Genomic DNA, 14,253 nt, shown 5'->3' on the forward strand with positions numbered 1-14,253 from the left:
GAAATGGACCGTACATTGCTTTTCACCTAAGACAAAGAGGAATCTGGTTAATCAACCCTTGTCTACTCCTGTACCTCCAGGCCCTAATTCCCATGCTGAAATGCAGTATCTTTCAGACTCTGCTTCTCCAGATGATGACTTGCCAGAGGACGCACTTGACTTATTAAGAATACAAATTCACTAAATAGACTAATTATAGTTATATAAGCTATGTAGTTGTCATGAAATGACAAAAGGAGGGAATGAGAAAGTTTATAGCCTTAAAACGTGCCCTTAAACACTTAGACTAAAATGTAATCTAGAATTATAGAACACATTTGCTGCACACTAGAAAATAGACAGGCAGGGAGGGTAAGATAATTCAGAACATTTGCCTTAACATCAGTAAATCTGTCCACAGCACACCAAGTGATAACATCCATGGCTGTTCCTTTGTGAAATTAATAGCAATGTTAGATTCTGACCTAGAAAGAAAACTTGGTCTCAATTAACTTCTCTCCTGAATTGTTGTCCTTCACTATTATCTGTCTAGTTCAGAACATGCAGTGCTTTCCTTAACTTTTTGTGTTTTTGACAATACAGCCTTTGAAAAGTGGTGCATAAAGATTGTCTGTTTGAGATAGTACAATGGAGTAGCCTGCCAGGGCTCTTGAAGAGCTGATGTTCTACTCTCCTGGGTTATTAGAATCCAGTTAGCCTGGCTTTTAGGTATCAGTGTTAGGTTGTAACAGTGATGCTATTAGTAAAGGAAGGGAATGATTAAAATTAAACTAAACTGTCTGAGAGTTTTTTTATTCCAGACTACTAAAGGTACAATCTCTGGGACAAACTAAGAGAGATTTACAGTCCGAGTCCCACAGGGGATTCCCTGGGCCATCTCAAATCTGTATTTTATCGAAGTGGCAAGTAACATTCACACCACATAAATGCCAGGCAATGACCATCACCAATAAGAGACAATCTAATCACTGCTTCTTGACATCCAATGGTGTTACCATCACTGAATCCCCCACTATCAACATCCTTGGGATTACCATTGACCAGAAAATCAACGGGACTCATCACATAAACACAGTGGCTTCAACAGCAGGTCAGAGGCTAGGCCAGTGAGTAACTCACCTCCTGATTCCCCAAAGCCTGTCCATCTACAAAGCACAAGTCAGGAGTGTGATGGAATACTCATCACTTCCCTGGATGGGTGCAGCTCCAATAATACTTAAGATGCTTAACACGATTCAGGACAAAGCAGCCCACTTGAATGGCACGACATCCATAAGGATCTATACTTCCAGTAAGGTCAGTAGGAGCAGTGTTTACTATTCTCAAGATACACTGCAGAAATTCACCAAAGATCTTTAGGCAGTATCTTCCAAAACCACTTCTATCTAGAAGGACAAGGGTGGCAGACACATGGAAATACCACCACCTGCAAGTTCCCAAGCCACTCACCATTCTAACTTGGAAATATATCGATTCCTTCACTGTTGCTGAGTCAAGATCCTGGAATTCCCTCCCTAAGGCATTTTGGGTCAACCTACAGCATGTGGACTGCAGCAGTTCAAGAAATCAGACCAATGCCTCCTTCTCAAGGGCAACTAGGGATGAGCAATAAAATGCTGGTCAGTCAGCCAGCGATGCCAATGTCCCATGAGTGAATTAACTACAAACTATCGACACAAGGGAGGCCTAGTGGTATTATCACTGGACTGTTAATCCAGAGACCCAGATAACATTCTGGGGACCTGCATTCAAATCCTGCAATGTTAGATGTGGAATTTGAATTCAATAAAACCCATCTGATTCACTAATGTAATTTAGTAAAGAAAACTGCCACCCTGAACTGGTCTGTCCTATATGTGACTCCAGACCCACAGCAATATAGTTGATGCTGAACTGCCCTCTGGCAATTAGGGATGTGCAATAAATGCTGCATAGCCAGTGATGCCCTCATCCCACAAATGAATAAAGACAAAAAAAATCTCTCCTGGCTGCATTTTAAGAATTCTGCTTGCTCTAAATCTTTTACATTATGACTACCCCAGTTAATTTTGGGGAAGTTGAAATCTCTACTATAACTATCCCATTACTATAACTATTCCATTACTATAACTATCCCATTACTTTTACACTTCTCTGTAGTTAGCCTACAAAGCTGCTCTTCTAATTTTTTTTGGACTGTTAGAGGGTCCTTTAGTAACTTCCAAAAGTGTGATTTCTCCTTTTTGGTTTTTACATTCTACCCATATGGCTTCTTTTGATCAGCCTTCCAAAATAGCATCCTTTTTTTACAGCTGATCATTATTATTCCTCTTTTACCTCCTTCGCTATCTCACCTGAAGACTCCATATCCTGAAATATTGAGCTGCCAATCCAGCCCCTCTCTGTCACAGCAATAACTTTAAATCACCATGTTTATTTTGTGCACCAACTCTCTGCCTTGTTGATCAGACCCTTAGCATGAAAGTAAATAAATCCAACTTTTACAAACTTCTTTGTGACTTGAACGCACTATAATATGCATGCTTACTTGACTCACTTCCAGTCTCTAGTTTTATCCATTCACCTTGCTGAACATTCTATCTGGATCCCTCACATTAGCAAACCACCCAGTAAGGATACTGCTCTCATTCATCAGGTGTAACCCATCCACCTTGTATATGTCCCATCATCCCCAAAAAAATGATCCCACTGTCTCAGAACCACTCCTTCCTGCACCATCTTTCCAAACATACATTCCTCTGGACTAATCTATACTCATGAGCACATGGCATCAGACAAGATTACTATTTTCTTGGTGCTGTTTTTTTAATCTATTTTCTAGCTTGCTCAATTCTAATTGCAGAACCTCACCTATCTTCTATCTAAGTTATTGGTACCAATGTGCACCATCACGATCATTCTCTGTTTCCCATCTGCCTTCAGAATGCCTTACAGCTGTACAGTGATTTCCTTGATCCTGGCACCAGAAAGACAATACACCATTATATCTTCCTGAAGTCTCTTTTGTAGCTGCAGAAATGCCTGTCTGTTCCCTTTACAGTGGAATCTCCAAACACTATAGCCTTGCTGTTCTTCTTCCTTCCCTTTTGTGCAGAACATCCACCCATGGTGCCACTAATTTGGATGCCACTGCTTTCCTCTGCATGGTCATCTCCTGGAGCAGTATCCAAAATGATACATCTGTTAGAAAGGGCGAATGGCCATAGGGGACTCTTACATTACTTGCCCTCCTCTACTGTGTCTGGCCCTTTCTGTGTGTTCAGTCTGCACCTGCAGTGTGACCACCTCATGGAGTGTGCTACCCACCACTTGCTCAGCATCTGGGATGTTCCACAGTGAAGGCATCTGCAGCTCCAGCTCTGAAATGCAACTAGCCAGTAGCTGCAGCTGGATGTATTTCCTGCACATATGGTCACCAGGCACAACTGAAGCTTCTGATTTTCCACATAGCACAGAAGGAGCATATCACATATGCTTCCCCTAAGTCCCTTTGTTACTCCCGTCTTAAAAAAAAATAAGTTATGTAAGAAAACCATTAGTTTACCTTCCTTACATTGATTTTACTTCCCTTAGCCCATTCGCTTACTTATATCACTTTATTAGATTGCCCCTGACTCTCACTTATTTCTGCTGTTTTTCAGTTAATCCCTTCTTCTAAAATAAAATCCACTTTTTAAAATCCTGAACCAATTTATCCTGTTGCTGACTCACTTCTCACTGCTCAGTTAAAGCTGACTTATTGGACCTCCAATCCTGGGCCTCAATTTATCTTGTTGCTGACTCCCAATGGCCTCAGTTGAAGCTGAAATCTCCCTAGAGCATTAGGCTGGTCCCTTGTGGAACACCTGTTGCAATGCCCTGGGCTGAGATGATGGCCTCCAAAAACCATAACCATCTTCCTTTATTCTAATTATGAGACTCCAACCAGTGAAATGTTTTCCCCTAACTCCCAATAGCTTCAGTTTTAATAGGACACTCCTTGGTGCCATACTCTATCAGATACTGCCTAGATGTTGAAAGCAATCACTCTCAACTCACCACTAGAACTCTGCTCTCTTGTCCATGTTGGAACTAAGGCTGCAATAAGGGCTGGGGCAGAGTAGTCTTGCTGAAATACAGAACGAGCAACAATCAGCTAATTAATAATAAGTATCACTGTATAAAACTGTTGACAATACTTTTCATCACTTTGCTGTGGGCTGAGTGTTGACTAATGATGCAGTAATTGGCTAGATTGACTTTGTTCTCCTTTTGCATGGAAGGCATGTATCTTGGCACTTTTCCACATTGTTTACATGATTTGAATAGTTTGTCTAGAGGCACAGTTAGATCTAAAGCCCAAGTCTTCAGCACTATAATTGACATCTTTTTGGGGGTCTCTCACCTTTCCTGTATATCACACACTCAGCCATTTCTTGATCACATGGAGAGAACCAACTGGCTGAAGACAGGCATGTGGCATATTAGAGACCTCAGAAATAAGCTGAGTCATATGCTTGTCACTGTTGGCTGAAGATGGTCACAAGCATTTTAGTTTTGTCTTCTGCGCTCCCATGCTGGGCTCCTCCATCATTGATGATGAGAATATTCATGGATCTTCCGTCTCTCATGAGTTATTGAATTGTTCACAACTATTTGCAACTGGCTATCATAGGACTGTACAGCTTTGAACTGATCCATTGGTGTGAGATTACTTTTAACATGCCACTTCTGCTATTTTGCATGTTTGTTGTTCTGTGTTGTAGCTTCACCAGATTGGCAGCTCCCTTATAGCATAGTTGATGCCACTCCTGCCATTCTCCTCTACAGTTCTCATTGTACCAGAGTTGGTCTTCAGTTTTAATGATAATGGTAGAGTGATGGATATGCCAGGCCAAACAGATTGTGGTGGGTTACAATTCTGTGGCTGCTGATGGAAGCAAGAGTGGAGACAAGGGGAGAAAAAAATGAACAGATTGCAGAGCAGAAAGCAGACAATGGATAGATGGATAGGGGAGGCCAGAATGTGATGCCGATTTATGAAATGTATCACAGAAGAGAAGGAATGTGTACCAGCTACACATCACCTTTGAGAGGCGGGAAGTGTTTCAAGTTGCTGATTTGTGATTCAATGGGTTGTGCCAAGTTATTTTTTACACGACCCTTTCATACTTCTTTTGCAAATAGCTTCACTGCAACTGTCAGTTTATAAGTTCCCCTTTCCTGCTGATTTCTCCCTATTTGTGATGTGTACCAGAATGTAATATTAGGAGCACCAACTACTGGAGTCTGGAGATCAATTGATAAAGATAGTGTAATAATAAAGTGTTAGCAAAGTCCCTGAACCAGCATAACTAAGTGAAATTATTAACCCTTTTGTGCTGCAAGTACATAAAATGACTGATCCCCTTAACAACGACATATTTCTTTTTCCAGCTGCATCCTATGTCACGTTGTTGTGATCATCAGTGAGAAAATGTATATTAGCTTTCTTGCAAGAACACAACGATTATATCTAAAAACTGTAATTACAAATTTGAGCCCTTCCCTTTTCCTTTTTGTTTTACATTCACTTGTGGGATGTGAATATCGCTGGCTGCCTGGCATTTTTATTGGCCATCCTTTGCTGCCCTTGAGAAAGTGGTGGAGAGCTGCTTTCTTGAACTGCCACAGTCCACATGCTGTAGGTTGACCTACAATGTCCTTTGTGAGTGAATTCCAGGATTTTGACCCAGCGACAGTGAAAGAATGGAACTGAGATATATTTCCTAGTCAAGATGGTGAGTGGTTTGGAGGGTGGTGGTGTTCCCATGTATCTGTTGCCCTTGTCCTTCTACATGGAAGTGGTTATGAGCTTGGAAGTTGCTGTTTAAGGATCTTTGTTGAATTTTTGCAGTGCATTTGTAGATGCATACACTGCTGCCACTGAGCTTCTGTGGTGGATGGAGTGTATGTTTGTGGATTTAGTGCCAATCAAGTGGGCTGCCTTGTCCTGGACGGTGTCAAACATCTTTAATGTTGTCCAGGCAGGTGGGGAGTATCCTATCACATTCCTGACTTGGGCCTTGTAGATGATGGATAGGCTTTGGGGAGACAGGTGGTTCTGACCTGCTCTTGTAACCACTCCACTGTGTTTATGTGATGAGTCCAGGAGAGTTTCTGGTCAATGGTACCACAAGAATGTTGATAGTGGGAGATTCAGTGATGGCAATACCACTGAATGCCAAGCTGGTTAGATCGGAGCTGGTCATTGCCTAGCATTTGTGTGGTGTGAATGTTACTTGACACTTGTCAGCCCAAGCCTGGATATTGTCCAGATCTTATTGCATTTGAACATGGACTGCTTCAGTATCTGAGGAGTTGCAAATGGTGCTAAACATTGTGCAATCATCAGGGAACATCCTCACTTCTAACCTTATGATGGAGGCAAGGTAATTGATGAAGCAGTGAAGATGTTTGGGCCTAGGTCACTGCCTTGAGGAATTCCTGTAGAGATATCCTGGAGCTAAGATAACTGACCTCTGACACCACGACCATCTTCCTGTATGCCAGCCATGACTCCAACCAGTGGAGATTTGCCCCCACTGATTCCAGTTTTCCTCTGCTTTTTGATGCCACCCTTGGTCAAATGCAGCTTTGAGATCATGGGCTGTCACTCTCACCTCACTTATGGAATTCAACTCTTTTGTCCATGTTTGAACCAAGGCTGTCGTGAGATCCAGAGCTGAGTGGCCCTGGTTGAGCTCAAACTGAGCGTCACTGAGCAGGTTATTGCTGAGCAAGTGCTGCTTGATAGAATTGTTGATGACACCTTCCATCACTTTACTAATGATTGAGATAAACTGATGGGGTGGTAATCAGCCAGGTTAGATTTGTCCTGAGGTTTCTTTGTGTACAGCACATACTTGGGCAATTTTCTACATTGCTGGATAGATGCCAGTGTTGTAAGTGTAATGGAACAGCTTGGCTAGGGAAGTGGCAAGTTCTGGAGCTCAAGCCTCCCATTCTTTTGCCAGAATACTGTCAGGGCCAGGTGGTAGATTTGAAATCCCCACCCAGGGTACACTTTGTGTCCTTGGCGCCTTCAGTGCTTCCTCCAAGTGTTGTTCTATGTGGAGGAGTGCTGTTTCATCAACTGAGGGAGGATGTTACTTGATAATCAGTAAAAGATTTTCTTGCACACATTTAACCTGAAACCATGAGACTTCATGGGAACCGGAGTCAATGTTAAGGACTCTGAAAGCAATTCCGTCCTGTGCTATCACCTTTGCTGTGTCTGTCCTGCCGGTGGCACAGGGATGGTGATGTTGGTGTCTACGACATTGCCTATAAGGTATGGTTCCATGATTCTCACTTTGTCAGGTAGTTGCTTGACTAGTCTGTGAGACAGTTCTTCTAATTTTAGCCCTAGCCCCCAGGTGTTAGTAAGGACTGCTTTGCAGGGTCATAGAATCATACAGCACAGGAACAGATCCTTCAGCCCAACCAGTCCATTTTGAACATAACCCCAAACAGGCTGTTTCTGCCATTGTCATTTCCAGATTGATACTAGGTTGCCTTTTCAGTTTCTTTTCTTTGAGACTTTGTAGTGATTGATACAACTGAATGGCTTGCTATGCCATTTTAGAGGGCAGTTAAGAATCAATCACATTGCTGGAGTCACAGGTAGGCCAGACCAGGTGAGGATGATGGCAGATCTCCTTCCCTGAAAAACATTAGTGAGGACATTGTATTTGTAAATCACCTTTACTGTAACAAATTGTCCCAAGGTAATTATCCAACAAAAATATGGATAGGCATTTGAACTGTGTACAATTTCCATCCAAACTCCAAGGCACCATGTAATGTAATGGCTCTGCATGTCCACTAATACAAATTATGAAATAGAAGGGCTTCAGTGCATTAATTATGTGGGGCATGCTGAGAGGTTTCTCCAAGCTGCATCAGAAGACCATAATTAAGATGTTTTCATATTCAATCATAGGTTCTGGGTGTTTCTGGCTAGGCCAATGTTATTGTACTTGCATGTAAAACGTTGGTGGTGAGCTGCCTTCTTGAACTGCTGCTGTGTAGTGTCGGTACACCCACAGTATTCAGAGGGAACGAGTTCCAGAATTTTGACTTACATGGAAGGAACAGTGATAGCATTCAAGTCAGGTTAGTAAGTGGCTTGGAGGGGGATTTGTCGGTGATGGTGCTCCCATCTGCTACCATTGTCCTTCGAGATGATAGAGTTCACAGGGTTTGCAAAATACTGTCACAGGAGACTTGAAGTGTATCTTTTAGATGGCACACACACAAATGTTGATGTGTGTTGATGGTAAAGGAAGTGAGTATTGGACGCATTGTGCCAATAAAGCTGGCTACATTTTCCTAGATGCTGGTGAGCGTCTCGATTGCTGTTGAGATTACACTCATCACATCACATTCCTGAACAGTACATTGGTGATGGTGGATAGGTTTTGAGGAACTAGAAGTCAGTGACCACAGAATTCCCAGCCTCTGGCTGCTTTTGTAGCCACAGTATTTATGTGGCTAGTCCAGCTCAATTTCTGATCAATTGTAACTGTCAGGATGTTAATATTAGAACTCATCACCACATTCTCCTGGGGATTTAGGGATGGGCTATAAATACTTATCTAACCAGCAATGCCTTCATCCCATGAACAAATGAAAGAAAATTAACAATGGTAATGCTGCTGAATGTCAAGAGATAATGATAACATTTTCTGTTGTTGGACATGTCATTGCATGGTAGCAGTGTAATAAATATTGCCACTTATCCGTCCAACCTGAAGGTTGTCCATGTCTTGCTGCATTTGGACACATATTGTTTTAATATCAATAAAAGATAAACATCAGCATTGAATATTGTGCAATCATTGATGAACATCCTTGCTTCTCACCTAATGATGGAGTAATGGTCATTGATGAAGCGGTTGATGATGTGTTGTGCCTTGGATACTGTATAGAATGGGCTGAAGGGATAAAGGTTAATGATAACAACCAACAGCTGCATGAGAACATAGATTGTATAGGATGGGCTGAAGGGCTAAAATTTGCCAGAAAACTGCATGACCTTGAATGAGCTCTATGAGCATTCCTTTACGGGCTGAAGACAGCAGCTGCAGCTAGGTTTTCTGTGGCTACATTATCTGTTTTAGCTCGCAGTTTTGTCTTCTGTAGCCATTTCTGTGTCTTGCTGTTTCTTACACTGTATAAGAGAGAGACTTTCATTTAAATCATTGGACTTCACCTCAGACTGGCATTGCACACAGTGCTAGAAAGAAATCTCAGCCTCTAGACAAGCTGTTGATCAAGGGGTCCCCAATGTGTGGGGGGCATTAGGCTCATTGGTTTTTTTCTTTCCTTTTTCATCTTCATTTATTACTTAATAGACAGTCATAGTTCAATATTTTATTTTTCCTTCCTTTTCCAACTTTTATTATTACTCAATATACATTCATATTTAAGTAAATTGCTGTTGTCAAGTCTTCCCTTAATTACATTTTACCGAATCCGAAAAGAACTGTTTGGAAACACCCTGTGATCCAAGGCAGATACTACGCTGAGGAACCCCTGCCCTGATACCATGGAGCTGAGGTGATTGACTACCAAGAGTCACAGCCATCTTCCTTTGTGCAACATATGACTCCAACCAGTGGAGAGTTTACCCCAATATCTATGACTGCAGTTTTGCTTGGGGTCCTTAATGTCTCACTCAGTTCAATGCAACCTGGCTATCAAGGGCAGTGTGACCCTTACTTCTGATCTTGAGTTCAATTCTTTTGTCCACCTTGGGATCAAGTCCGTAATGAGGCATCATTGGGCTGACTTTCCTAGCTCCAGTATTAGCAGGTTCGTATGTGCTTAGGTGATAAATAGGACGGAGTTGCATCTGAAGGGTGTAAAATTACCTGCATGGCCAGGAAGCAGATTAACTGCCCATTGTACAAAGATGGACAGCTAAGTTTCATTGTTACAGATGGATTTGGATCAGGTTTCTCGTCTTCAATGACAAGAAAAACCCATACCTCCACTCCCATTGACCTCCACATCATGTGTGAAAGTCACTTCCTTCAATCTTCTGAATGATTTACTTTCCTTAATGCTTCAGTCAGTACATCTATGTAGATGTGTCCTTGTTATTCTTGACTCATGAGTTGAATTCTATTGGCTCAGTGTGGGCAGGAGTGTAACCAGCAAGTGGATCGCCAACTCCAGCCCCACCATCTAAAGTTGATGGCTAAAGCTATGTGCGGCTAATTGATGGTTGCCTGATAGGAATTTGGCCAACAGCAGTGAGCAAAGGAGGACAGTGTGCCCAATCAGCTGTGAAAGCTGTGGCAGGCCGTAAACTGAAGTCAATCACAACCATCCTTTTAAAGGGAGAGATTGGTGTGAGACTGTAGCAGCTGCAGCAGAATTCATGCCCTCAACACTGAAATTTTTAACTTTGAATTCCTTTCACTTATTGGAATAATAGCAGCACTAACAGGTTACCAGGGGGAAAGTATGTGCTTATGTTGAAGGCCCTAAAATTCAAACAGTGGCTATCATCTCCTGATGGTGTTAGTTCATGTTTTGAAAATGTGTGCCCTCCTAACTCACCTCGAATGATGTTGGTACGCCTCATCCTTATTCTCCTTGTTTTCCTCCCCCCACAGGATAAACATTGTCAGCTGTAGCCCCTGATCATGAGGTAGCAATATTAACCTCTGAGGAGAATCTGAAGCCTCGGAGGGTACTGCATAACATCCAAGCTGTGCATCCAGGACCAGCATAGATACATGCCATCTCAGGGGTATATGCCAGTTGACTCTCCAGGACCCAAACACTGGAATGAGCTTATCACAGTTGTATAACAAGCTGTTGGAGACTCAGATGCTCAATCCTCAGGTATTCAGGGGGTTTCTGGAGCCAACTTAAATGCTGAGCCTCTGTCTGATGATGGGCCTCTGGATTCATCCATCAGGTGATAGGTGCTAAATGTGCAAGGCAAGATACATGGAGGTTTAGTAAAGGTTCTAGAGAAGTTGCATAGACAGTAAAGCGATCCATTCTGGCTCTAAGCCCTACAATCGCCTTGTCTTCAAACCACGGGGCTTCATTCACTGAGAGTCTGGCAAGTACAATGGAGAATAAGATCCAGCAGCTATTAATGGGATATTGGGTATGTGCTGACCTAAGCTACATCACCTTGTCCCTGAACTCCAGACCCCAGACTCAGGACAACAGGATGCTTGGAGACTGGAGTGATATCCAGATCCTGGTACCTAGGAAGAATGGACCAAATGGCTCTCAAGGCAGTGGTTGAGCAGCTATACATTTTTTTATTTCAAAAATATCATAAAAAGTATTTTTGTATATATACATTGTCACAAATGCAGTTCAGTTCTGTACAGTATCATACCAAGCAAACAAAATAAAAACTTTTGAATTTGACTCTATCCCGACAAACCAAAGGTATCTCTTTCACATGCAAGAGCAGCTGCAGATGCCATCAGCAGGTCCCTCTCAGAGCAATGCTAATGTCGAAAGCCTCTGCTCTGCTCTACTGCCATCGATACAGGGGACTTAGAGTGCCATGGTGACAGACAGATCTGCCGACACTGTGCTGACATTATTAACCCACTTCCAAAGAGGCAATTGGATCAATAGCCTGGCTCCAGCATAGCTGGAAACAAACAAACAGTACAACAACCCAGTTCCTATAAGAGAATTAAAGACATTAGTCACAGATCAGTTCAAATGAATGATTTTCATACTTGAGAGCTATGAAAAATGTTTATTCTGGATGTAGATTTGCTTGCTGAGCTGGAAGGTTCATTTTCAGACGTTTTGTTATCATGCTAGGTAACATCTTCAGTGAGCCTCCAGATGAAGGTCTTTATGTTTATTCATTTTATGTTTAAATAATTGCTATTTTCACATGATGATCCACCTGTTTTGTTACATTATCTCTCTGATGTGATGGTGTTGAATTAAATTAACTAGATGCTGCTAAGAGGATTTACGTTCATGTGGCTCTCCTGCTCAGCATTCCTTGGTGACTCTACATTGCCCTTTGAAGATGTGGCCCTGCTGATCATGAGAGGGAGCTAACAGGAAAAAGGTGGCAATGACCAAATGGTGTCATGAAACTGGAATCACGTTGTTATTGGAATCTTCTTTAGAGAATCTCATGTGCCCCAGTATCCCGACTCTCTGCAGGCTGACTTGCACAGATCACCCTCCTCACCATTAGACTCATCACCGTCAAAGGATGGGACTCCATCCAGCAGATTGTCCTCTGGCTTTCTCTCTCTGGAGGTTGTGCAAGACGCAACAGACAACAGCCATAAATGAGTAGGCGCATATTGCAGAGCATCATTGGATCTGTTCAAGCATCTGAAGTACATTTGGAGCTGATCTGCTCTGCTCTGCTCTCTGATGGTCTCGGTGATTATGTAGCTTTGTTGTAACTCCTTTCAGGCTCTGCGTGTGGATTTCTTACTAGTGTCATTAATATGGTCTGAAGAAGACCAATTATTTTCTCCCTCCTACTGCAGCAAACCATTCCCCATAGGCAGTAACCAAGAGACTTTGCAGTTGGTATCACACTGTGCCTCCTGCAAAGAAATGAAGAAGCCTGACTCCCAGTTTTTTTCCCTCCACCTAAAAAATCAAGGAATTTTTTGCTTGTCTTAGTTTGCCTGTATGCGCGTTTAGGAGGTTTTAAAAGGGGGTATAGAGTTTTCAATAGTAGAGTGGCATAGTTAAATGCTCATAGCTGTTTACTTCTGATTTGAATGTTCTTACTTGTTATAAACTGCCATCCTTGTTCAGCACAGAAACCTAGTCAATGCTTTCTGTTCACTTAATTTCAACACATAGGTAAATTGGGGATTTTGGGTTAGATTATTAGTATTTATAGTCACCCTGGGAATAGTGGGGCTTAAGAATCTGTACACTTTTCCAAGTGGTTTGTAATAACCCCACTTGGGAATTCTGGCTTTCCTGTGGTTGTAGGGTAGCAATAGCTTTTGTCGACAGAACCAGCTGAGAGGATCAAAAGCTTGTGTGTGGTTCTCTTGGGGATCTCCCAACATAGTTTCATTTTCTGTGAAGTTCAGAATATATGGTGAGAGCAAGTTAAAAAATCCAGGGCACTACTGGGATTATTTTTATTCTGTGGTACTGGCAATTGTTTAGCATCCTTGATCTTACCTTGATTAGGATAGACTTCATGGGTGGAAATAAATGGATCTAAAGAAGTTTAGCTGACTGACATTTACCCGGTATTTCTGTGCTGTTATCCATGTTGCTGCCATCAGTGGGTGAAGGTTGGGGTCATATTCTTCTGCCTTTGTCTGACCCATGTCCATGATATTGTCAGCTGTGCAAATACATCCAGCTATATTTTCAGTAATCCTGTCCATGTGCCACTTGAACAATTATTGGCATACCAATAGTAAATGGCAACCATGTGAAACAGTACCATTTAAATGATGGCCTAAAATGAGATCTTGGGATTCTTCAGCTAAATGGACAAACCAATAACTATGCTTTGCATCCAGGTAGCAAAAGAATTTGCTTCAAAAAATTGAGTGATTCATTCTTTCAGTATTGGTATTTTACTTAGACATCTCCTAAATGAAAGGTTGGAGTGCCTTGGATCTAAGCATCTTTCCATAAAAGACAATAATGAAGCTACACCAATCTGTGTGGTGGCTGACCTTCCATAATCACACAATTTTGCTTGTCTCACTGATTTGGGCTACAACAAAATCTGTGCTTACTGGTAAGTGTTGCTACTGTTGATAGTTAGCAAATAGAAGATTTTGTGAAGCCAAGCTAAGCTGGTGTATTAGCAATGTGATCCTGCCAGTGGGTGATTGCTTTTTGTTGTGAGATGGTCTCTGATTGGTTGAAGTGCATCCTGCTAAAGTACATATCTTTCAGGATGCTTAGTGGTAATATGTCGTTCTTAATAGCAACTATGGGTGGGTAATAATATCCAGCAAAGCCCACATTCCCTGAATGAACACAAAAAATGTTTGCTTGATGATCTATATCAATTCCAACTTTTAGGCTTTGTAGTCTTGTCTTTTCAGTACATATATTAATGATTGCAGAAGTATCTGATCACCTTATATCATTGACATTGTGTGCAAGATTAGTGATATGAAAAACTTTGCTAGCTTCTGAAATTTGCATTTTGCTTGGTTTACTTTGAAGTTGATTGTGTGCACGTACTTGATATTTTCCTTGTTACCAGTGTTGTGGTGTTAG

The sequence above is a fragment of the Chiloscyllium punctatum genome, chromosome 4 (assembly GCF_047496795.1).
Source record: "Chiloscyllium punctatum isolate Juve2018m chromosome 4, sChiPun1.3, whole genome shotgun sequence".
In the NCBI taxonomy this organism is placed as follows: Eukaryota; Metazoa; Chordata; class Chondrichthyes; order Orectolobiformes; family Hemiscylliidae; genus Chiloscyllium; species Chiloscyllium punctatum.